The 27546-nt window shown below is 43.5% G+C and overlaps 1 protein-coding gene across 3 annotated transcripts in view; it reads left to right on the forward strand.

The window, feature by feature from the left end:
• Positions 1-27546, forward strand: part of LOC311241494 (nesprin-2-like) — a 292203-nt gene that overhangs the window by 157772 nt on the left and 106885 nt on the right. The gene's annotated exons all lie outside the window — the stretch shown is intronic.

Genomic DNA, 27546 nt, shown 5'->3' on the forward strand with positions numbered 1-27546 from the left:
GGAGCTGTAGAGAGCATCTTGACTGGAAACATCACTGCCTGGTATGGAAACAGCACGGCACAGGACAAGGCCCTACAGAGAGTGGTGCGCTCAGCTGAGCGTACCACGGTGGTATTGCACTACCACCAAAATCCAGAGCCTGCAGACTAATGAAAGACCCTCACCACCCCAACAACAGCCTGTTCATGCTGCTGAGGTCAGGCAGACGCCTGCGAACACTGAACACTGAACTCTCCACACACAAGCACACATGAGCACACACACGACACACACACTGTATACGCTCACACACTAGCAGCCACTTTAACATGAGCAAGCACACACTCATGCTGCACACGCCCACACTTACGGCCACTAAGGAAAGGTCACTTTAAAAATAGTATAGTATAACCTGAGATTGTATAAATTCGCATGTACAGAAAGACCCAGTGCCTCATCCGTAGCTAACAGTGTATTGCACTACCAAAGGACCTAGCATGTCCTCCATGCTCTGTAAATAACTTATGTACATATACCGATATACCCTACTATGTTACTTGTTTATTGCACAATGTTACTTGTTTATTGCACAATGTTGTTCTATTGGATTCTATTATGTTATTACTACTGTATTGCTCATCATTGCGGGCAAGACCACCCGCATTTCATTGTATACTTGTATGCCGTGACAAATAAAACTCTTGACTTGACTTGATATATAAAAAAAATATATATATATTTATAATATTTTTATTTTATTTATTTTTGTATCATTCTTTCCAAAAGAAAAGAGGCCTAGAAGCGTGGCTAACGCTAATGGCACGCATACCAGAGGCTAACTGCCTACGAAAACAGGCACAGAGGCACTGAAAGAGGATTTCACCCATCTAATGAACACACTAGACTAGACAAATATCAAGATGTATCCATCAGTGGACCAATTGCATGCTTTTGCAGAGGACAAGAAGCCAAAAAAAAAGTTTTTTACAAATATTAAAAAATATTATATATATATATATATATATATATATATATATATATTTTTTTTACCAATAGTCGACTAACAGCGAATTTTGGCCAATCATAGTCGACCATCCAAATCCTTAGTCGGGGGCAGCCCTAGACTACTGCAACACTTCCGGTATTCTGAAATCATGGGAGAGAGCGGAGGGAGAAAATGTATGAATGTGGATGAGAGCCTTTGACTTTAAGTGGTTGTAGCTACAGCTGTGGGGGTGCTGGAGACATGATCCAATTAGACTTTTTTATACACCTGAGTCTCCTGAACACGGAGAGACCAATCCCAAGTCGAGCTATAGTCACTTTCCCTCACCTACTCCCGAACTCCGCATGCGCAGATTGCCCACGGAGTCTCTGGATTGTCCAGAGATCTAGGTTTATCAATCTGCGCATGCAGAGTTTGGGAGTAGGTGCGGAAAAGTGACTATAGCTCGGCCGAGAAAGTCGACTTGGGATTGGACTCTCCGTGTTATGCATATAAAAGTCTATTGGATCATGTCTCCAGCACCCCTACAGCCATAGCTACAACCACTTAATGTCAAGGCTCTTATCCACATTCATTAATTTTCTCCCCCAGCTCTCTCCTCCATGAGCTCAATGTAACGCAGAAGTGCAGTGGTCTATGCATAATGACTACTTTACCCAGAAAGGAATGTAACCCCCCCCCCCATAACTTAAAACCTTCCAGTCTGAAATTCTTCATTGATATTTTTATTGAACAGTTTTCAATTCACATCCGTCAGTTTTAAACTTTTCCTTTTTTTTTTATACATATACATATAACACAGACATTGAAATAATAATAATAATAATGCATCAAATAAAATAAAATACAATACAATTTGCACATACATATAAAACAGGCATAAAAGAATAATAATAATAATAATAATACATTAAGTAAAATAAACTACAGAGAGATGGAGAGGTAGAGAAAGAGAGGGAGAGGAGAAAAGGAAGCATAGAAGGAGAGGTAGGAGAAGAGAGGGATAGATAGAGGGGGGAGGCCTCGATCATTCGGTGAGGTGTGTTTAAATGGAGTCAAAGTAAGTCACAAGTGGGTCCCATTTTTTTTTATAAAGTACTTAGATTACCTCTGGTGGAGTACCTGATTCTTTCTCATTTTAAAAAGGACATCACTTCTCTCAGCCATTGGGTGCTAGAGGGTGGTTTAGTTGACTTCCATTGGAGGAGGAGATGGCGTCTCACTATCAAAGAGGTAAAAGCCAGAACCCCCAATTGTCTGGAAGTGAACCGTGTATAGTCTTCCGGAACACCAAAGATGGCGGTATGTGGGGAAATATTTACAGGGAGTGTGAGTATTTTGGACATCGTGTCAAAGTAATTTTTCCAGAGGTTAGTCAGGAGTGGACATGTGTAAAACATATGGGTTAAGTTACAGGGTGAGATGTTACATTTGTCACACCTATCCGTCACGCTAGGATATACGTATTTGTGACAGTTTAGCTTTAGAGTAATGAATTCTAAATAGTACTTTGAATTGAATAGAGTCGTGGACAGGTTGAGCTTGAGTGAACAGTGTCTAAGGCAGCGTCCCACCAGTTTTCATCGAACGTCAGCCCAAGTTCGGTCTCCCAGGCCTTTGATTCTATTATTGGGGGTGTCTTCCATAGACGGAAGGCCATCATATATCCTAGATATTTTTATTTTTTTGGAGTGGGTCATGCTGGATGAGCCTCTCGCATGTCTGCGTCGAGGGTAGTTGGGGAAAGCCCGGGAATATAGATTGGGCACAGTGTCTGACTTGGAAGTAACGGAAGAGATGGGAGGCGGGGAGATTGAACCTAGTTGATAGATCAGTAAAGCTACAGAAGATCTTTTTTATATAGATTTTTAAAGGATTTCAGACCTTTGTCATGCCAGATTGAAAAACCTGGGTCCAAGGTTGACTGTTTAAATAGGTGGTTCCTCCGTAACAGACTTGAGGTAGACGGAGGGTTATATTTAAAGTGACTTCTGAATTGGCACCAGATTTTGAGAGTGGAGTGAACCACTGGGTTCTGAGTGAATCTAGAGGGGTTGGTTGGGATATTGGAGGTAAATAGAGCTGGCAGTGAAGATGAGCTACATGATCTTGATTCAAATTCACACCAAAGTGGATTTGCTGATGCATACCAATAGGACATTTTATGAATATGTGCAGCCCAATAGTACCATTGGAAATTAGCGATAGCCCTCCATTGAACTTACATCTTTGAAGTACAGATCTACGGATCCTGGGTATTTTACTATTCCAAAGGAAGCTAGAGATTGTTTGCTCTATATTTTTTAAGAATTTCTTGGTCAGATTGATATAGGAAAAGAAACTTAGGAAGGATGTTCATTTTGATTGTGTTGATTCTTCCTACTAATGATAGGGGTACATTTTCCCATCTCTGAAGGTCAGTCTTAACTCATTGACCGCCACGCCCATATGACCAAATTAGGGCTAGCACGCCACCGCTTAATCAATGGGAGGACGGGGAAATTTGCGAGTGCTTAAAATATATCTTAAATTATGGGTCTAATACACCCGTCGCTTATCAATGAGTTGCTTGCAGTCAACATGTACGAAACGGATAGTTTTTTTCATCGGTACGTTTCCGTTTTATACCGTTTTGAATACGAGTATAGTTTTGGAGATTTCTAGTAATTCTAGTAATCTAGTAACACGTTGTCATTTTTCGGCTGATTTATGAATAGTTTTCAAATAAACGCTAGATTATCGATAGTATATGTGTCCTTATGCACGATACAAAAGCGGGCTGAAAAATCGCTTATCCGTGCCTTGCTCAGCGCCAACAGCACGCACACACACACAGACACGTCGTGATCGCTATGAAAAAAACATCTGATTAACCCAATACTGGTAAGATAGAGTCCTTCCCTCACATCAGATGTTCTGCAAAAAGATTAATCCAATTCCTGATCGCCATTCCAAATATCGATCGCATCCATTGATCCAACGTTATAGTCCAAAACACATAATCCACACTGCTCCCAGTCCCCCCAGTCAACGTGGTACAACGATACTGCATGCCCGAGAAGCAAAACCCGGACCGGACCTTTTTTTTTGATGCACAGTCCCAGCCGCCTGTAGCTGTTCCGCAACTGTAGCTATCTCCGGGGTAGGCCTGATTGGCCCCGACAGGCACGTGACCCACCGCGGCCACGCCCCGTGGCAGCCTCGCGACGCGGCAACGAGGCTGCTGTGGTTCACAGGCGCTTTCCGCCTTCAATGCCGCCCGCAGCAGGCAGGAGTTCGCGGCGCCTTTCACATCGCAGTCATCAGTCATAATAATCGCGCCGCTCTCTACAGTGATAATATTAATCACTGTTCAACGTTGAAGTAAGTGCTGTATTTTATTTCACATCAAGCAAGATTCACTTTGTCACAAGTGCTATCGCAGTCATCAGTCATAATAATCGCGCCGCTCTCTGAATGAATGAATGAATGAATGAAAACTTTATTTAACAGATTGCAGAATGGGTACAATACAGTACGGCTCAATACATACAATTGTTAAGGGGATGCAGACCTGAGAAAGACGTTTGTCTTGTTTCCATCAGGGTCCCCCATTTTCAATTCATATAGACATTTATGACATACACAACATACATGACATTTATGGCATAGGGACATATAGGTATTTAGTATCTGCTGGTCTAACTCAGTTACTTCTATTCTGCATCGAACGCTGTACATATGTCTCTATACTATTTTTTTTCATACAACAATGTATGCCTTTCAAATGTTAAATGATAAATGATTGCATGACTGCCGACTGCGGCGCGACGCTGTACATATGTCTCTATACTATTTTATTTCATACAACAATGTATGCCTTTCAAATGTTAAATGATTGCATGACTGCCGACTGCGGCGCGATTATTATGACTGATGACTGCGGCGCGACGCTGTACATATGTCTCTATACTATTTTATTTCATACAACAATGTATGCCTTTCAAATGTTAAATGATAAATGATTGCATGACTGCCGACTGCGGCGCGATTATTATGACTGATGACTGCGATGTGAAAGGCGCCGCGAACTCCTGCCTAATGCTGCGGCCGGCGTTGAAGGCGGAAAGCGCCTGTGAACCACAGCAGCCTCGTTGCCGCGTCGCGAGGCTGCCGCGGGGCGTGGCCGCGGCGGGTCACGTGCCTGTCGGGGCCAATCAGGCCTACCCCGGAAATAGCTACAGTTGCGGAACAGCTACAGGCGTCCCAGCCAATCCAATCCAATGATGTGCAATACCATCCGGGAGACGATAGGCGGCGGTATTTTGCCCTTTTTGCGAGCTCAGACCCATTCCCAATGATAACATCAGGTTGGATGGATGAAAATGAATGGATATCGCTAATAAAAGAAATAACGATTAAAACCCGACTATACTCGTGATTGGCGCTCAAGCGTCTGCGAGTTAACCCCGACTATACTCGTGACTGGCGTCCAATGAGTTAAGATTAGATATTAAGGGGGAGAAATTGGCAGAGAAAAGAGACTAGATGGTTCTAGTTACATTTATCCAAAGATATTTAAAGCCAGAAGACTCAATTTAAAGGGAAGGTCTGATTGTGTAAGTTGTAGTGCTAATTGGTTGACAGGGTAACATTCGCTCTTGGAGATATTAACTTTGTAGCCCGAAAATGCGCCGAATCGTTTAAGGGAAGCTAGAATAAGGGGAATTGATGTGTTTGGGTCAGTTTGGGTCCAGCCACCCGAACAACTGCCTCTTTGAACTGCTGCGGTCAGGCAAGCGATACCGGAGTCTTAAGGCGAGCACAGAAAGACTTAGTCAGGTTCATTATAAAGTGAACTTTCGTTGGACTTTTTTGGGGATTAGCAAAACTATACATTTTTGGAAAGGGAATTGTATAATGAATCAGAAAATCCATGTTTACATTTGCCCAGATGTCTATAAGGCGGCCATATTGGAATTTCCAAAATGGCCACCGTAAAATGTAGGTTTTGTAATATCTCGGCTTCTAAATGAGCTAGAACATTGATTTGAACTTCTAAACCTACATTTTCAGGATCAAGGAATCCAATGGTGGTAGTTACAAAGCTTCTACATTTTACATTAACCCTTCGATGCATGAGTGGGTCGAAAATTATGTAGTCAGCTTCACTATATACTTTCGTCGGATTTTCTTGGGGATTTGCAATACTATACATTTTTGGAAAGGATATTGTATAAGGATCCAGAAAATCCATGTTTCCATTTGCCCGGGTGCATTTTCAAAATGGCTGCCAAAAATGTAGGTTTTGTAATATTTCGGCTTCTAAATGAGCTAGAACATTGATTTGAACTGCTAAACCCACTTTTTCAGGGTCAATGAATCCAATGGTGCCAACAAAAACGAGGTAGAACTCACCAAAGTGCATGTTAACATAACTTTTATTGAGGACTTAACAGATAATTGACATTAACTGATTGGCAACTGACATCAACTTCAGTATCATGACCACAGAAAAGAAGTAACCTTCTTCATTAGACTATTACGTGATAGATTATGTGAATGTATACACATCTATACACCATCATCACCATCATCATCACTTTCATCCATCACGGCATAGGAATCATCATCATTCTGGCACTGGCTACTGCACTGACACATGTCAGTACAGGCTAAGTCTTTAGCTCTGCAGGAACATCTTCCAGAAGAACAGTTTGTTTTACATCTGCATTGGACCATCTCAATGATGGCCTTCGGGGCTGGGAGGACCTCTCTGGTTGTTGGCTTCATGCCATCTGAATCTTTGAAGTACCCATTGTGCAGGGGGTCCAGCTGCGGATCTTGCAGAGCAATGGCTGCCTGTGCCCATACCCTGGTTTGTACATGGACCCTCAAGATATGCTGCTTCAGAGCTCCATGTGTTGGAGGGAGCTTGTCACTCTCTGCCCTGTGTTTACAGAAGAGATGCCATCGCAGTTCAGGGATTGTCTTGATGTTGATACCCTTGGGTGAGTAGGCTGCACATACAAAGGAAGCCAGTGTGGACAGCATTCCTTCTGTCACTTCTGCTTCATCCAAAAGCATCTGAAAACCATTGATAATGTCTTCATCTGCTTTGAGATAGATCTGCAGCCAGGTTGCCTTGCCTATACGGGAGAACCTTCCTGTGTTGTCGGCCCCAGTGAATGCATGGAAAGCTGGCAAAGCCTTTGCTCTTTCTTTTCCTAGAGCGCGCCACAGTGGTTCAATCTGCACAACACCAGAGGCCATCGAAATCAATGTGTTCTTCAGCAAGAGATCATAGTTTGCTGTGACTAGCACTAGAACTATGTGGCAGGGGCTCAAAACGATGACAGACTACAAAGGCGCCTCCCTCAAACTGAACAGTGACATCTCCTTAGCAAATGACCTCAATACCTTCTATGCAAGGTTTGATGCTGGTAATAACAACACCAGCCCACAGGCCACGGCAATGGGGGGGGTCGGCTGCTGATGGAGACGCAGTGTTCAGGGTAACAGAGCATGAGGTGAGGCGGACCTTTAAAAAAGTGAATATCAGGAAGGCAGCAGGTCCGGACGGCATCCCCGGCCGCGTTCTAAAAGTCTGTGCCGACCAACTGGCCCCAGTATTCACTGACATATTTAACCTGTCCTTAGAACAGGCTGTCATCCCCACCTGCCTGAAGAAGTCCACTATTATCCCTGTACCCAAAAAATCCAAGCCTGCTTGCCTCAACGACTACCGCCCTGTAGCTCTCACCTCCATAGCCATGAAGTGCTTTGAGAAGCTAGTAAAGGGCTACATCTGCTCCTCCCTCCCCATCAACATGGACCCCCTGCAATTTGCATACCGCCCCAACAGGTCCACGGAGGACGCCATAGCCCATGTGCTGCACACAGCAGCATCACACCTGGACAAGAGGCAGGGGAACTATGTGAGAATGCTATTCATCGACTACAGCTCGGCATTCAATACCATAGTCCCCTCCATACTCATAGCCAAGCTCAGGGACCTGGGCTTGAACTATGACCTCTGCCAGTGGGTCTTGGACTTCCTGACTGGCAGACCCCAGGTGGTGAGAGCAGGCAACTGCACCTCCTCATCCATCACCCTCAACATAGGGGCCCCCCAGGGCTGTGTTCTGAGTCCCCTCCTCTACTCCCTGTACACACACGACTGTGTGGCTCAGCGGAGTAGCAATACAATCATCAAATTTGCTGACGACACAGTGGTGGTGGGCCTGATCTCTGCCAACGACGAGAGGGCCTACCTGGAAGAGGTCAAGGTCCTGGCGGGATGGTGCCAGGAAAACAGCCTCTCCCTGAACGTCAGCAAAACAAAGGAGATGATTGTGGACTTCAGGAGGTCGGGGGTCAAGGACTACAGCCCCCTCAGCATCGACGGGGCACCGGTTGAGAGAGTCAACAGCTTTAAGTACCTCGGAGCCTACATATTCGAGGACTTGACATGGACCACACACATTGACAGTGTTGTGAAGAAGGCACAACAACGCCTCTACTTCCTCAGGCGCCTAAGGAAGTTCCAAGTCAGTCAGAAGATCCTTAAGAACTTCTACTCATGTACAATAGAGAGCATCTTGACTGGCAACATCACCTCCTGGTTTGGGAATAGCACTGCACAAGACCGAAGCAGACTACAAAGAGTGACACGTTCAGCCGAACGCACAATTGGAGGGGGGCTCCCCACCCTCCAGAACATTTACAACAAACGTTGCAAGGGCAAGGCTAAGAGAATCATTAAAGACTCCAGTCACCCGAACAACTGCCTCTTTGAACTGCTGCGGTCAGGCAAGCGATACCGGAGTCTCAAGGCGAGCACAGAAAGACTCAGAAGAAGCTTCTATCCCCAGGCCATCAGGCTGCTAAACGAACAATGAACACTACACAACAACAACCACCAAACGCACATAGCACACACATCCACACGCACACACTCACTTTAAACAAACACACTGTAGCACCCACTCCACACACTCTATAGCACACACCCACTTTAAACAAACACACTGTAGCACCCACTCCCCACACTTTATATTTATTGATGAAGGATTGCACTACAACTCGTACACCTTACTGTAAATTGTACCTAAATTGTACCTCATCCCATTTCTGCTTTGCACTATATAGTACTGTACATTAGTACACTGCATAGTATTGTATATTATATGGTAACTCAGAACATTGTACATATGTCTATACCGAACACTGTGACCTCATTTTCTTCTTCTAAATTACATGCTATACTATGTTATTTGATACTATCTTGTCTAGCACAGTCTCTGGAGCGTAACAGTAAGAAGCATTTTGTATGAAAGTATTCTGTACTTCTGTATGACAACTATTAAAGAAACTTGAAACTTGAAACTTGAACGTCTGTATCTGGTGAGAAGAACATCAACTGTGCATCAGCTGGGTTCCGGTGTGTTGCCAGCACAGCTTGGTGGATCAGCAGTGTGTCTGCTTCTTCATGGTTATTTCCTTCAAAGAGTAGGTCTTTGTTGCTCCTAGTGTGCCCAGAAGCTGACGTGATGATCAGCTTGGAGGATCCCCTGTTGTATTCTAGCATTTTGGCTGCAAGATAGTCAGTCAGATCGGCCTTTGTTTGGTCATGAGAGAGGAACCTGCTCAGTGGGATGTGTTTGATGTTGGTGTCATCTCTGACTTGGTATTGGATAGCTTTTCCTTGTCTTCGTTTATCTCTGGTTGCGCTCTTCAGAGAATCTGTCCTGTATGTGTCGAATACAAGGATTATTTCATCATAATCTCGTGTTAGTGACATCAGTCTGTCATTGAAGCAGCCACTCAGATCCTTGACTGTCACTACAGTGGCTAGTTTTGTGCTCAGCCTCTGCACAAGCACCATGCCATCCACCAGTGCTATCTTTCGAATTGGCTGATCAGTAGATGTGGGGTCTGTGAATCCTGTATCCATTGCATCCTGGTGGGTAGTACTTCGAGCTTGAGGAAGCTGAGGATCTTCATATAGCATATCTTCTTTTGTCAATTTCTCAAGGAGATGGATTAACTTGGACTTGTCATAGCATAGCAGGATTGTTCCATCAGGAGCCAACAATGCCCTTGGTGTCAGAGTGAATTCATAGTTTCCTATGGCCTCTTTCTGGTTGATGTCTTGGTTTGACCTGGCAAGTACCATCAGCCTTGCAAACAGGTCCTTGGTCTCCTTCAAATCCACAGTATTGTCTCTGAGTTTCACTGTAATCTTCTTGTTCCCAGACAGGAACATCTTATTGTTCTCTTTTTTTACAGGGGCCCAGAGGCTGACATCTCCATTGATCCGCTCTGACACATAGTCTTCATACAACTTCTGGCCAGTGACATCAGCATTCAAGATATGTGGTACATACTCATCTGGGATGTAGGCGTGCGTGATTACATTGTGCAGCCTGTCACCTTCAGTAGTAAAGGGGTTTCCATGACTGAGTATGGCTGCCTTGATCTTGTCGATTGTACCATGTGCCCTCTTGACTGCACTTGGCCCAAGCTCATGGTGCTGTGTGGTTCTGTCAGCTTCCATGTCAAATTGACTCTTGAACTCTTTCGACAGATGTGAAAGTTCTGGTGTGACCAAGAAAAATCTCTGCCTGGCATTGGCATTGTTAGAGATGCCAATAATCCCAGAGCGAATCTTCATCAGCTTGTTCAGATGTTCACATGTGTGGTCTGCCCCAACAGACACCAAGGGAATGACACTCTTGGTGACTGATATATTACCTGCCCGTAGTTCCTCCCAGGTCTGAGGGTGATTGAGCCTCAAGTCATGCATGTCTGCAATGTATCTTGGCCAGAGTCTTTTGTACTTGATGCGATCCATTGCAAAGAACAGCTTGCTCAGTGCTTCTCCAGCCTGCAGATGGAGTTCAAGGTCAGCATTCCGAGTTGCTGCTACGAAGAACAGGATTGTTTCCACCCGATGTAGGTAGCTCATCATGGCCTTGAACATTGCATGCCTGGATTTTTGTTCCTCCCATTCTTGGAATGCTGTGATGAATTCAGCAGTGGTCAAGGCTTCCATGAGGGTGCTGTTGACTTGCTTCACAGATTCAGCCTTGATGTCTATACCTACCGAGCAGGCAGCTTCTACTCCCTCTGTTGTCTTCAGGCACACACGTTTCAGTTGTGGGTTGTCCTTGAAGAATTCCTCTAGAGCCATTTCATAGAGTGCTACATATGAGTAGATGTGGGCATGGAGAGCTCGCTTGTAGTGTGTGCATTTCAGGATTTGCCTTGTTGTGGCAGGACCATACACATCTGCTTCCATCCAGGCATCATCTATACCCGAATTCTCCATGGAGGCACCAAGAGCTCTGAGGGCAGCCATGACGACATGCAGCTCACCCAGTCTGGGAACAACCATCTGTTTCAGGTCAGGTCTGGCATCTAGGAGCTGCACCACCTTCTCATAGAGGGCCATGTCAAAGGTACATGTATCAAATGCTGGGTAGAATAATGTTGAGGGATGACACTTCACATATAGTAGGCTATGTGTGGTCCACAACAAATATTAGGAGAATATCTGAAGAGAAGTCTGAAGAACAAGGCCATTGCTATAGGGTGTGGCCTTGCACCTTTGAGGGCGGGGCTCGCATCAGATTATAATTGTATTGGCCTTTTGTATTGGCCTTTTGCTGAATTTATAGATATTTTACATGTATATATGATAATGATTTATTATAGACTATTTGATGAAAGATAATCAAATCTATTTGTTTTTGTATACTTAAAAAGAAATCATGCATTTAGCATTTCTCCCAGTAATTTTCGACCCACTCATGCATCGAAGGGTTAATGTAAAATGTAGAAGCTTTGTAACTACCACCATTGGATTCCTTGCCCCTGAAAATGTTCTAGCTCATTTAGAATGAATGAATGAATGAAAACTTTATTTAACAGATTGCAGAATGGGTACAATACAGTACGGCTCAATACATACAATTGTTAAGGGGATGCAGACCTGAGAAAGACGTTTGTCTTGTTTCCATCAGGGTCCCCCATTTTCAATTCATATAGACATATATGACATACATGACATACAGATAGTCAGTACTGCTACATCTATACATTTATGACATACCAGATTTGCAAATACAGTACTGTTTGTGATACAGAAGGAGTCAAGAAAAGGGAGTATATACATTTGACGTAGAAACTGTACATTGGAGGAGGTTGGGTGGGGGGGGTTGGGTACATTGGGATATTGACAACCATATTGGGTAATTTACATTGGAGGTGGTTGGGGGGGGGGGGGGGGGGGCGGGGGGCACACTGTATAACCAAGTAACACTGTACATTGAGGGGGGGGGGGGAGGAGACACTGTACAAACAAACACAATTGTACATTGAACTATTGACAAAACCATACTAGGTAAATGACTGTACATTGGAGGGGGTTGGGTTAGGATATTTAGAGGGGCCAGTGTTGAATTGCAGTCTCCCGTAGGTGTCCCTTGAGAGAGGTTTTGAAAGTGGGTAGTGATCCACATTCCTTTACAGCTTTGGGTAGGGCGTTCCACATTGATGTGGCATAATTGCGAAACGTGTTTAGTCCCTTATTTGAGCCGAATCTGGGTTTAACATGATTTGTGGAGCTCCCTCTGGTGTTGTGATCGTGGTATTCACTGACCTTTGGGAAGTATTTTGACATGTACATGGGTACCTTGGTTGTGTAGTGTATCTTGTAGACCAGGCCCATTGCAAGTTGTTGTACTCTGTCGTCTACTCTAAGCCATCCTAGGTTGTCGAAGTGGGCAGGGGTGAGGTGGGTTCTAGGAGTAAGGTCAAGCAGTAGTCTGACCAGTTTGTTTTGAGATGTTTGTAATTTTGTTTTTAGCGCCTTTGAGGTGCTTTGGTACCATGAGGTGCAAGCATAGTCGTAGTACCCCTGAATGAGTGCTCCTGCCAGAGTCTTCAGGGTGTTCTTGTTTACCAGAGAGGAGATCCGGTACAAGAATCGAGTTCGTTGGTTGACTTTTTTTATTACATTGGATGCCATTTTGTCACAGGAGAGATTAGCCTCTAGGATGGAACCCAGGTAGGTAATTTCATCTTTCCTTGTGACAATATTGTCACCCACTGTAACTGAGAAGCCGTCGGTCTTGCTGAGTTTGTTATTTGAACCGAAGAGAATGGACTCTGTTTTGCCCATGTGTAATGATAGTTTGTTATCAGCGAGCCATATGCAGATTCTGCCTAGTTCCGAGCTGAGGGTTTTTTCAACCTGTAACTTGTTCTTGTCAGAGACCAGCAGGGCTGAGTCGTCCGCAAACAGGAACAAGTTGCAGTCACAAGCTGACGACATGTCATTTGCATAAATTAGGAACAGTAGCGGTCCTAGTATGCTTCCTTGTGGAACACCACAGCTCACTGTGAGGGGGGGGGATAGGGTACCGTTTACCTCCACCATCTGTTCCCTCCCCTCAAGGTAGGATTGCATCCAGCTCACTGATAGACTATCAAAACCAATTGCTTTTAGCTTGTCAATCAGAATGGAGTGATTGACCGTGTCAAAGGCCTTTTGTAGGTCCAGCATGACCATGCCGCAGTATTTGCCTGCGTCCACCTCTTGTTTGATGTGGTCATTCAAATAGAGAAGGCATGTGTCAGTGGAGTGGGATGTTCTGAAGCCAGATTGGAATTCGTAGATTAGATTTTTTTCCGCTAGGTACTTTTCGACCTGTTCGTAGACTATTTTTTCCATGACTTTCGAGATGGAGGTGAGAATAGAAACAGGGCGGTAGTTGCCTGGGTCTAATTTGCTGCCCTTTTTGTGCAGAGGGGTCACCCTCGCAATTTTGAAGTCCTTGGGGACGTGTCCCTGTTTTATGGAGAGGTTTATTATGTGTGTGATGATTGGTGTGATGGCGGCTGCTGAGTCTCTGAGGAATTTGGAGGGGATGTTGTCATGGCCAGTGGCCTTGTTAGGTTGGAGGGCGCTCAGTTTATTGAGTACCTCATCTGTTGTTACCATTTCCAGCTTGAAGTCGTCCTTGCGGACCCCTAGGTTTTTGTAGTAAGCTACTATGTGTTCTACCCCATAAAGCCCTGAGTGGGAGGGTAGTTTGTTTACCAGTGTTGTGGCTATGTTTGTGAAGAAAATGTTTAAGTAATTGGCTACATCCAGCTTGTCTGTGATGAGCGTGTTGTCAGTTTTTATGTTTATGTTTGAGAATCTGGTTTTAAGTTTTTTACTGCATCCTAGTTGATTATTGAGTAATTTCCAAAGTTCACGTGGTTTGTTTTTGTTTTCCTCAGTTTTGTCATTGATGAAATTCTTTTTTGCAGTTTTGATCATGGAGTTTACGTCGTTTCTTAGTCTGTTTCTTTCTAGTTTGAGTTCAGTCACGTGGGCTTGGAGTTCACTGCTCGTGCTTTTAGTAAGCTTTGACTGACTTTTACGAAACTCAGAGCATTTTTTGTCTCTGGTTTTCATAGCGGCCAGTATTTCGGAGTGCATCCACGGCTCAGCGCGATTTTTTACCCTGGTGGTTCTTAGGGGGGCCATGTCGTTTAGTATTGCTGAGAATTTGGTTTTGAAACCAAGCCATGTTTCGTCAACCAGTGTACCATTGAGTTCATCTGACCAGTCCAGACTCTCCAGTTCAAGGTTGAAGGCCTCGCTAGAGTAGGTTTTGAGGTCTCTAGATGTGACTGTTTTGTGGCAGCCAGCCTTTTGTTTTAGTTTTTTTCGGGTACAGAATATCATATAATGATCACTTAACCCACATGCTATAACCCCTTTATTTGAGATCTTGGACTTGTCGGAGGTCAGAATGAGGTCAATGGTAGTCTGAGTTGATTCACATACACGTGTGGGTTGGGTGATTAGCTGGCTGAGGCCATGCAGATCACAAAACCTACTGAAGGCCTTGAAGACGGGTGCATCTTTTCGTTGCATATCCGTGTTCCAGTCTCCAATAAGAATTTTGTCTACATCCTCAACTCCAGCTAAACACCCATCCAGTGTATCATAAAAGCCACTATGATCTGGCGGCCTGTAGACTGTGCCAACCAGTAGGGATTTCGCCCTTTTGAATAGGATTTCCACCCATACAGTTTCAATTGATTTATGATTCAGGTCATTTCTGTTGATGAATTTGGTGTCCTTGTGTATGTACATACAGACACTACCTCCATGTTTGTTCCTATCATTCCTGATTATTGAGTAGTTCTCAATCTCTATCTCTGGATCTTTTACAGAATCGTCGAGCTTAGTTTCTGAGAAGCACAGTATGTTTGCCTTACCATTTATGAATATTTGTTTGATTTCATCCAATTTGTTTTTTAAGCTGTTAATGTTAATGTGAAAAATGTTCAGTCCATTGGCGTTGGTTATTTCATTGATGTTGGCAGGTTCGAAGTATTGTCCGTTTGTGATCTGTTCCTCTGTGTTGTTGTGGGTGGGAAGGGGGGAGGGGGGGGTCGGGTCCCGCGCCGTGCTGGAACAACAAAGAAGGGGGGAGGGGGGGGTCGGGTCCCGCGCCGTGCTGGAACAACAAAGGACTCGTTCCTGGTTGTTTTCGTTGTTAGCTCTGCTAGCTAGCCGGCTATCGGGCGTCGAGATGTTTACATCCCGCGTCGAGATGGTCGTCATGGTTTCGACCCTCGGTTCACCTCCTCTCGTCACTGCTTCACGTGTGCTCGTCTGCTGTGGCGTCATTGGGGGAGCTTCGCCGCCCGCGCTGTGGATGTAGCCACAGGTTGCGTTGTTGATGCTGTTGGTCGCGATGGGAACCTCCATCGCTTCTTGCTGTAGTCTCTGGTTCCGTGTCATTACGGGACCAGGGTTCTGATGTATGTCACCCGACATGAGCAGATATAATAAAAACATTGATCTCTTATTACACTTGCCTGCCGGGGGTAATTTCTTTCGTTCCGGATTTGCAGTAAGTACTGCGTGGATCGCCGTGGCTCCGAAGGCTGGATGTTTCCTCTCCGTGCCCGTTAACAAGTAGAAGTCGCAATGGGACTGTTGATTTACGTTTTCGCTACCCTCCACTTCTGTCTGGAGTTGCTGCTTGAGTTGTGAATTCAGGTACAAATCCATAATCCACAGGAGGGAAAGTAGAAAATGCGCAAAGTACTTTTTTGTTGTTGCTCTGTTGCGTTGGCTGTTGCGTTGGTTACGGGAGCTACGTAAAATGCGACCGTCCATGTTGAAGCCGGATGTAAAACCGAAGATAGCCGAGATATTACAAAACCTACATTTTACGGTGGCCATTTTGGAAATTCCAATATGGCCGCCTTATAGACATCTGGGCAAATGTAAACATGGATTTTCTGATTCCTTATACAATTCCCTTTCCAAAAATGTATAGTATTGCAAATCCCCAAGAAAATCCAACGAAAGTATATAGTGAACCTGACTAACTCAGAAGAAGCTTCTATCCCCAGGCCATCAGGCTGCTAAACGAACAATAAACACTATGCAACAACCATCAAATGCACACAGCACACACACCCACACGCACACACTCACTTAAACAAACAACACACTGCAGCACCCACTCTCCACACTTTAGATCACACAAACACACTTTATATTTATTGATAAAGGATTTGCACTACAACTCGTACACCTACTGTAAATTGTACCTAAATTGCACCTCATCCCATTTCTGCCTTGCACTATATAGTATTGTATATTAGTACACTGCATAGTATATTATATGGTAACTCAGTTACGTCTATTCTGCATCGAACATTGTACATATGTCTATACTGAACACTGTGACCTAATTTTTTTTACTTATAATTTACATGCTATACTATGTTATTTTATTTCATACTTATCTTGTCTTGCACAGTCTCTGGAGCGTAACAGTAAGAAGCATTTTGTATAAAAGTATTCTGTACTTCTGTATGACAACTATTAAAGAAACTTGAAACTTGACATACAGTAATAGATCTTCCGCGTAAAGTGACCATTTAAAGTCCATTTTTGACATAGTTATTCCGTTATAGGTCAGGGAGATGGGGTCTTAGGTATATTGATAATGGTTCGATTGCGATTGCGAATAGGAGTGCTGCCATCTGACAGCCCTGGCGATGCCCTGACCACATGACAAAGAAGAAATTGGATTGTGTGGTATTGGTACGAATACTGGCTAGTGGTGAAGTATAAAGAAGGTGGATCCATGAAATAAAAACGTTGCCTAGTCCAAATCTGTTTAATACCTAAATCAAATCAAATCAAATTTATTTGTAAGGCCCGACAACACACGTTAATGTCCCCATGGGCCGGACACGTCTTCTTTAAACAAGTCAAGAAGAAACATAACAATAAGTCAATGCCTCAAATAAATAGTTAAACTCTACTCTGTCTTTCTCTGCGTCAGCTGAGATAGGTTGGGGGAGCTGGAGTATATACCATTTAGGAGAGTACAAATATTATAGAATAGCTGTCGTCCTTTTCCTATTCGTCCAATAGGTCCCAAGTGGTAAAAATTGCCAAAAAATCACCCCCTATATCCTAATAATTCATTGTATTTATAAAGCGCTTCTCAGGAACCACAAATCGCTGACATTAGGTGGGGAAAACAGAGAAAACAAAAGGAACATAAGACCACGGGGAAACAGGGAAAACAGCATGATACACAGAAAACATAAGGCCACAGTAACAAAGATCAAAACAGGTTGGAGGGGGAAGGCTAGGGCGAACAGGTGGGTTTTGAGGCGGGATTTGAAGGTGGAGAGTGTGGGGGAGTCTCTGATGGTCTGAGGGAGGGAGTTCCAGAGTCGAGGTGCAGTGCATGAGAAGGCCCGATCACCAACGTTTTTGAGCTTGGATGACAGGACAGTGAGGGAGGCAGTGGAGGAGGACCGGAGGGAACAGGTGGGCCGGTAAGGAAGAAGGAGATCAGTCGGGTAGGGGTGGGCGGCTGAGTTTTGGACGTCTGCAGTTTATGGAGGGAGCGGGAGGTGATGCTAGTGAGGAGGGAGTTGCAATAGTTGAGGCGGGAGGAGATGAAAGCATGTATGAGGGATTCAGCGGCGGGGGGGGGAGAGGCAGTGATGAATTTTGGCAATGTTGCGGAGGTGGAAGTAAGAGGTTATATATTATAACAATGGAGCGGACATGGGGGTCAAATGAGATGGTGGGGTCAAGGATGACACCAAGTTTGCAAACTAGGGGGGAGGGGGTGATGGTAGAATCATTGATAGAGAGTGTGATGGTCCGGATCTACTGAGGGTGGTTTTGGTGCCGATGATGAAGAGTTCTGTCTTGTCACTGTTTAATTTGAGGAGGTTATGAGTAGGGGTGGACGGTATAAACGGTATACGGTATAAACGGTATGAATTTGCTCTACGGTATGGATTTTGACTATACCGTGTAACCGGTAGTGCAGCTCTAAAATAGCAATGACGTCATGTAACCACAGCGCGACTATTTCACTCGCATTTGCCCCTAAAAATAGATAGAATTAGTCATAGATAATAGATATGTGCGAACTGGAAAAAGTTATTTAGGAGGCTTCGCGCAGTGGGCGTGCCAGCCCCTACCACACGCATGTAAACACGGGTCTAGTAGTCTAGTGCAGTGGTTCCCAAAGTCGGGGTCGCGACCCAAAGGTGGGCCGCGAGCAGCCACGGGTGGGCCGCGAGATGATACAAAAAAAAAAAAAAATTATTTTTTATTTTTGTCAGGCCACTGAACTTAGAAGAAGGCCAGGACAGTGTTTCTAGTTGTATTCTAAAATTCTATTCTATTGTATTCTAAAATGTGACTATATGGTTTTATATTAACTTAATAAATAAACAAAAACGAAAAATCTACTTATTTCAACGAACATTTCAAACTAAATAACAGATTATGCACATAAAACGCTGAAAACAACCGAAGCAACAATAGTATTTTAATGAGGCTATTATTATTATCATTATTATTTTGCAACAAGTTAGCCCTCTCATAAATAGCACATATAAATGAATAACTAACTTGAACTAACTTAATAGGATTGAAGTGATATTTGGCTTAAAAAATCGGTCGCCTGACAAAAAAAAAAAAAAAAGGCCCGACGATGTGCATTGGGCCGCGGCTCTCTGACGCCTTATTTTCTGGGCCCTGGCCTGAAAAGTTTGGGAACCCCTGGTCTAGTGGGACGGGACACGGGAGGACGGCGGCGTCTCCCTGAGCTAACGTTAGCTTAGCTACCGTTACAAAATGACCCAGTCAACCATTCACTTTTAGTTTAATACATGATGAGGTATTGTCTAACCGAACGGTATCTAGTCGGCCAGCTACCGATAGCTCCTGACATCAACAAACGCTCCACAAAGTCTAGTAGAGACGTGTGTGCTACCTGTTAGCTGTTAGCTCACGTTAACGCAAGTTAGTTCACCGTTCAAAACGAAATGTCCCATTGAACTAAATAATTCACTGAGGCGTTGTATTAATGATATATATCCGGCTAGCAGTAGCTACAGATAGCTCCTGATATCAATGTCTTATAACACTGATTCGATGCGTATTCGAGCTGAGGGCTTGCTGAGCACAGTTAAGTAACGTTAAACCAATACAATAGGGTCCAGGTGCAGCGCCGGAGAATCCTGGCCGTAGCTCTGCTCGAGGCTACTCGAGTATAGGTCCAGGTGCAGCTCCGGAGAATCCAGGCCGTAGCTGGAGGCTACTAGAGTACACACAGACAGTGGAGCTTGTTGCGTGGTGGCGATGTCTCGCAGATAATACAAGTACAAGTCTAATTATATAATATATATATTTTATAAAAAAAATATGATGATACCGTGATATATACCGTTACCGTCTATGCTTCAAATTATACCGTGATATAAATTTTAGACCATACCGTCCACCCCTAGTTATGAGTCATCCAGGTTTGAAGTTCGGTGATGCAGGACTCAATGTGACTGAGGGGTGGGTTGTGAGTGGATTGTGTGCTGATGTATATTTGGGTGTCGTCAGCGTCAAATCAAAAACTGTCTCCCAATCTGGTCCCTCACAACAAAGGAAATTATAGAACCCATAGCAAGACTGTACAATAGAGCTTATAAAATTCATGGTAAATGTCCACCCTGGACTCACCACTGTACTGCACTCTCACACTCCTCTGTTACAACTTTTCAGAACTACACAAAAAATCTAGCCACTAAGTTCTATTTTATGATCAGAAATAACACGTTCCCAACACTCACAGCTTTACTCCCAAGACACAATACAAGTCAAGAACGTATCACCAGATCAATCTCACATGCACTCATTCCAGTACCGGCTTACAAAAATAATTATGGACTAAGATCATTCTTCCACACAAACACCCAAATTTGGAACGAGATCCCATTCCACATCAGAGCAATAACCTCCATCTCACACTTCAAACAGGCCTACAAACAACATCTGATGCTAGAAAACATCTGCACTCACTGATCTGACTCTTCCCTAGGTCTTAACACAATCGCCGCCACGCAATATGAGCATCTTATAGCTCTGTCGCCACCGCTGTAAGCCTATGGAGTCGCTCACCTTCTTTGCAGGGCTATAACTATTTAAATAGTATAGCTATATCTGCATTACTATGGCCCATTCGACATCGGGTATCTATCGTTCAGGATGTAGGAACGTTATATTTTTCTATTCATACATTGTCGTTTAATACCGTTGTGAATATAAGTATGTTTTTAGAGTGGTCTGCGGTAATTCCTAGAACGCGAGTTATAGGCCCTGATGCATATTATACTTAATCGGTTGGCATTTCATCCCTATACACGCTACAATAAAAATGTCAAATGCATATGATCGGTATATATTATGCTACATCATGCATGAAGGAAATGGGGGGGGGGGTCGTTTCTGATTCATTGATTGTCAATAACGGCTTTCTTTAGTACAACATCATATGTTGATCAGATGGATTGCAATGAAAGAAATGGACAATCGAGCTGGAATTAACGTTAGATTCCTCTTACATCTGGCCGATGATACTGGAGGAAAAAAATATTCCAATTATTTGATTGCCATCTGCTAGATCGTATGTCCATTTGGCCGACACCATAAACTCCAAAAGCATAATGATTCTTGCGTCTCGAAGGCGATTCAATGCACTCGACTGTTCATCTGGATTCACGTTACAAGAAAACTGCGCCGATGCACAGAGTCATACTTCCTGTAGAAAAGTAAGTGCAACATCGGCCAAAATCCACCAGGCGGTGGTATCGGGCCGTTGCAATCGCAGACCGAGTGTGAGAGTTTCCCAGAGCCTTGGTGGATGAATTATGAATGGCAATAGCGAATAAAAGAAATAACGATCACAATAACGAGTTTACTCGTTGGCGATATTCGATTGGCGGGCAATAACGAGTTAACTCGTTCTTGGCAATTAATGTGTTAATCTTGTTGATACTGTTGATTTGTATTGACCGCTATGAATGCATTTTTTACCTTGCTGTCTACAACGATTATGATTGTATGTAGTCCAATTGCCTATTTTGTGCTGCAGAACAGGAACCTGCTGAAAAACTGTTTGTAACTGAGTCAGGCCAGTATAAATGTACATTGTGAAATGTCTTTTTACCCTTTCCTGTATAAATAAACTATAAATAAATAAATATAAATCCGGTTTGTTCATCTGAGATAATGGTTGGAAGCACGTTTTCTAAACAAAGAGCCAGAGCTTTTGCTAGTACCTTGGCATCCACGTTTATCAAAGATATAGGTCCATACGAGCCACATAGGTCTGGGTCTTTATCTTTTTTAAGTAAAAAATGTATGGATGCCTGGCGTAAAGTAGGGGGGAGAGAGCCAGATTCAAGTGATTCGACGTATACAGAGTGTAGTAGTGGGGTCAATTTATCTTTTGAATTTCTTGAAAAATTCAACAGGGAATCCATCTGGACCTGGGGCTTTGTTGCTCTGCATCTTATTGATGGCTAGGGCGATTTCTGATATAGTTAGTGGTGAGTTAAGATTTGTAGCCATTTCAGGGTTTACAGTTGGAAATCTAAGTTTATCTAAGAAGGCGTGCATCTCTGAGGTGTCGGGTGGAGCTTCAGAACTGTATAACGATGAATAGAATGAGAAAAAGGCTTCCGGGAAGCGGCTATGCTCATGCCACCGATTAAACCAATGTAGTCTGTCACCTTGTTTGTAGAGCTATAACTATATTCTCTATTATAGCTATGGATACAATACTATAATCATTTGTCAAGATGCAAAAAAGAAAAAAAAATTCCATCCATACGTTCCCGTTTTATACCGTGGTGAATGAGTGTTATTTCGGAATGATCCGGGCCAATTCCTGAGAGGCTGGTTATAAGCCGCAATGTGTATTATACCAAATCCATTCGCGTTTTGTCCCTACACACGCTACATTTAAAAAATCAAATGCATATGATCGGTATTATGTTCCATCATGAATGCATAAATGCATGCGTTTTTCGATGCTTTGATCGTCACCAACGGAATACGTTATGGAGTAGCGTTACACACATACGCTCGGATCGCAATGAAAACATTATTGCATCAACGCAAGATTGGTGCCATATAGCCCTTACCTTGACTAGGATGTACCCCGAAAAGAATATTCCAATGATCTGATCGCCATTTCAAGTATTGATGTCCATCGTTCCGCCAACATAATCCAACACAGAATCCACCACGGGAGTAATTGTTTCTTCTCAATCCAAGCATTAGAACCGCAACACTTGTCCGACTAAGAAAAGTCCGCCCGGACCTATATAATCGACGCACAGCACAACCAAAGACTCAACGTTTCAAAGGATGTGCAATATCGGCCGCATCCTACCAGGCGGCGGTATTGGACTTTTGCAATCTCAGACTCATTCCCTATGATAACACCAGGCTCCCTGGATGGAATAGGGTATTAAAATAGAAAAAAAATTAAAAACTATCCAGAAGCGTGTTAAAGGAAAACTCCAACATTTTGGGAAATTAGCTTATTTAACATCTTCCCTGGAGTTAGACAAGAAGATACATACCTTTTTTGTCTCTGTGCGTGCATTTAGCTTTGGGAACAGTCGCTCCGTTAGCATACAGGTTTGTTGATATTCTCATTCCTTCAAAGGATCAGAACCGATTGAAGTTTATGGATACCATGACTTAAAATCCTCTTACCTTGACGATTAAAAGCCTCCCCAATTTAGAAAACAGTAATCCAATGGCTGGTATTTATAATATACTACTAACTACTGGACGCTCGGAGCTAACCGGAGCTAACACAGAACAGGATGGTAAAGCAAATATAATGACTTCCTTTCTGGGGTTTTCAAAATAAAAGTGCAACGTTTATAGCAGCGGAAAACTTTAATTTTGTACATTATCTAACGTTAACACAAACCTAAACTAACGTTACAACTAACCTAAAGTTAGTTTAGGTTCGTGTTAACGTTAGATAATGTACAAAATAAACATTTTCCGCTGCTATAAACATTGCACTTTTATTTTGAAAACCCCAGAAAGGAAGTCATTATATTTGCTTTACCATCCTGTTCTGTGTTAGCTCCGGTTAGCTCCGAGCGTGCAGCAGTTAGTATTATATTATCAATACCAGCCATTGGATTACTGTTTTCTAAATTGGGGAGGCTTTTAATCGTCAAGGTAAGAGGATTTTAAGTCATGGTATCCATAAACTTCAATCGGTTCGGATCCTTTGAAGGAATGAGAATATCAACAAACCTGTAGGGAACGTCAGGCTACTGTCCTCCCTCACTTCCAGTGATGAAGCTAAGCTACGCTAACCGAGCGACTGTTCCCAAAGCTAAATGCACGCACAGAGACAAAAAAGGTATGTATCTTCTTGTCTAACTCCAGGGAAGATGTTAAATAAGCAAATTTTCCAAAATGTTGGAGTTTTCCTTTAACACATGATTTGCACTCAGCGGTCGGGCGTCAGAAACGTGTAAATCAGTGAATGGCACAGAAAGTGTTAATAGCTGTTGGAACAGTATGTAGTACTCCTGTTGAGTCTTTGATTTAAGGAATGATATTTGAGGCTGCTTGACGTCGAAGTTGATGAGCTAAGAGCCGACCAGCTTTGTCCCAGTGTTCATAATATGTGGCGCGTGAACGCAAGAGGAGGTGTTCTGCCTCTGTGGTTATCAGATCGAATTCAGTCTGTAGGGTTATACATCTGTTAAGTAGGTTGGGAGAGGGGGATGAGGCGATTTGCTGGTCTAGGTTCTTAACACTTCCGGCACCAACAGCAGAGGGCGCTGAAGGCCCTTCAGTGCCAGTGCTTTATCCTATGTACGACTTATTTGCGAGTGCTTAAAATATATAAAATATAATAGCAATAGATCTAAATAACACGGTGATTGTCAATGAGTTGCTTCCAGGCAACATGCGTTCTGTCTCATCTCAATAAACAAATCGAGCTTCAATGTATTTAGTTAGAAATCGTGCCATTTGTCGCTTGATTTATGAATCGTTTTCAAATAAACGCTAGATTATCGATATTATATGTGTCATCATGGGCGAACAGAAGCAGGGTCTGAAAAATCGCTTCTCTGTACTTTGGTCGGCGCAAACCTCACACACACACACCCTCCGATGGCGGTGAAAGGAACATCTGATTAACCCAAGATTCGTAACATAAAGTCCTTACCTCACATCTGATGTCCTGCAAAAGATGAATCCAATTCCTGATCGCCATTCCAAATATTGATCATGTTTATTGATCCAACGTTATATATCCAAAACACATAATCCACGCTGCTCCGAGTGTCCCCAGTCAATGTGTTATAACGATACTGCATGCCCGAGAAGTAAAACCTGGACCGGACCTCTTAGATCGATGCACAGCCCCAGCCAGAGGGATTCCAATGATGTGCAATACCATCCGGGAGACGTTAGACGGCCGTATTTGCCCGTTGCGAGCTCAGACCCATTCCCAATAATAACGTCAGGCTGGATGGATGAAAAATGAATGGATATAGCTAATAAAAGAAATATCGATTAAAACCTGAGATATCTCGGGTCTTGGCGCCCAGAGCATGGTGAGTTAACCCGGGAAATCTCGGGGTTGGCCTCCAAAGGGCATTGGAGAGGTCCTGTCTTTTTAGATGAGTAGAGAAGGATATTATTTGACCTCTTAGATAGGCTTTCATTGATTCCCACATAAGTGAGTGAGAGATTGGGTCTTTCTCACTTCGATTAAGTGTGATATAGTTATCTATTGCTTCTAAGATGAATTTGTTAAACTTGTCGTCTGATAGGAGCAGAGAGTTAAGTCTCCATGGGGATGAGTAACGTGGTAGTGAGGTGAGTTGGATATCTAACGTAAGAGGCGCGTGGTCAGATGACAATGGGATGATATTTAACGGATGTTATTTTCGGTATTAATTTGGAGTCAATGAAGAAATAGTCTATCCTACTAATATTGTCGGTATCATGGTCCACCATGAATGCATGAAAGGGGGGGGGGGGGCGGGGGACGTTGTTTCTGATTATTGATTACCAATAACGGCATTAGCCTCAGTAGCCTCATTCATCAAAGCAAGGCCCGACCAAGCTGAAATTGACGTCAAATCGCTCTTACCTGTGGCCGGTTGGACTGCAAAAAGGATTTCCCAGTTATCGATCTGGTAGATCCATATGTCCATTGGCTGATGCTATATCCCTTTACTGCACACTGAATTCAGCGTCCCAAAAACTATTCTAGGCGATCGGCTACACGCATAGCTTAAGTTTAGGCTAACAGAAAAGTCCATTCATAATAAAAATAAAAAATAAACACTGGTCTGTAACAAGGAACACTGCATTATCGAGACAGCGCCCCTACGAGGATCTGGCCGGTAATGCACTTTTCCGAATTCCAAGAGTAGGGTAAATCTGCAGTGCCGCTCGGTGACATTGAGTAGGATATTAAAATGGAATAAAAGCAGAGCGGTTAGGTGGTATAGCGGAGATTGCGTTCGTCACCAAACCCCGATGCTGTGAGCTGGATTCGCCTGTTCGAATCCAGCTCACAGCTCCGGGGTTGTCACTAGTGCACTGCAACCTTGTCCAGGCCCAACGGGGCCCGGCCCGGCCCGGCGGGTTCGGGCTGGGTAGGGCTTTTTTTTAATAAATAATTCAGGCTCGGCCGGGCCCGGGCACCGCAGTTTTTTTATTTTTTTATTTCGTTTTATTTTATTTATTTTTTCATATAACTAGGGTTATAGGATAACCTTCGTTTTCCTTTAAGATTCGCTTTCTCTTTTGCGCCAAGCTGTCATCAGAGAAACATTTGGATGTAATTACCGCAGCGCGCAGGGAGAACTCAGGCCGGGGACAACTCGATTGGTTGTGTTGGAATATAGCCAGTTGGCGAACGTTTTATTTGTACTTGGATGTATGTAGCCAGTTGGAGAAGTTTTGTTAAAGTTGTTCAACGCGTTGCTGACGTCGTGGTGAGTGATGTTTATTATTTGCTGGGTCGGACTCGCTACCTGTTTTGTTGTGCTTTTCATATGTTGCTCTGCTCGAAATCTGATTTCTGTTTGTATAGTGACTGAGTAGGCTATTGTGTGTCGTGTGTGTGTGTGTGTCAAAGAAGATTCTATAGCCTTCAATACGTTTTACGAGGCTGCTCTATAAGCGAGCACTGGGAGGGAGGCATAAATGCTTCTTAGTTTTCAGCGTGATATGCGTTATTTAGGCAGACCTATTGGACATTTTCGTTTTTGTTTATTTATTAAGTTAATATATAAAGTGTTTAGAATATTTAAAACAAATACAAAAAAAATTATATTTTAATAATAATAATAATTTTTTTTTCTGGTTTTCACGCGGGCTAGGGCTTAAAATATTATTTACAGTCAGGCTTATTTTCGGGCAGGGCCTGAAGTTCGCGGGCTCGGGCAGGGCTCTGGCTTTATTTCAAGGCCCTTGCAGACCACTAGTTGTCACCAGCTTGTCACCAGCTAATACAATTGGTTGTATTAGAGGGTGGGAGAAGCTGGCGGGGTGGGTCCGGGTCGTTGTAAACAGCGACTCCTACAGTTCGGTCGGGGCGCCTGCTAAGCGCGGATAGGACCTGAGTGGGATAGTGTGATCCTTCCACACGCTACGCCCTCTCAGGGAGGATCCGCGCTGCCAGGTGAAAAGAAGCGGTTGATTGGCTGGACGTGTGTCGGAGGAAGCACGTGATAGCCTCCACTCTCCCAGATGATCTGACTGTGGGGGGTAAGTGCGCAGCGACCAGGAAGGGATTGGGAATTGGCATACGACTAACATTGGGATGGGAGAAAATCGGAGGAAAATGGAGGGGGAAAAAGATAAAAAAAAATAAATAAAAATGGAATAAAAGCCAAAACAGCCTTGCCACGTATATATACAGTACATGGTTGGCGCTTTAAACATGGCGCCAAAACACGTATATATACGTGATGTGTTAAGATAAGATATTCCTTTATTGATCCCCTTGGGGAAATTCGGGCATCATAGGAGGGGAGGTACAGGTATGGGCAGGGTAATGGTAGAAAAATATAGGCAATACAATTTAATCTGAATATAAAATATGAGAACATTTAACTGTAAAAACAAAAGTGCAGATGTGGGTCTGTATGCCCTATCGGAATACCGTACTCAC

This window comes from Notolepis coatsorum, assembly GCF_963971535.1.
Source record: "Notolepis coatsorum genome assembly, chromosome: 1".
Taxonomy (NCBI): Eukaryota; Metazoa; Chordata; class Actinopteri; order Aulopiformes; family Paralepididae; genus Notolepis; species Notolepis coatsorum.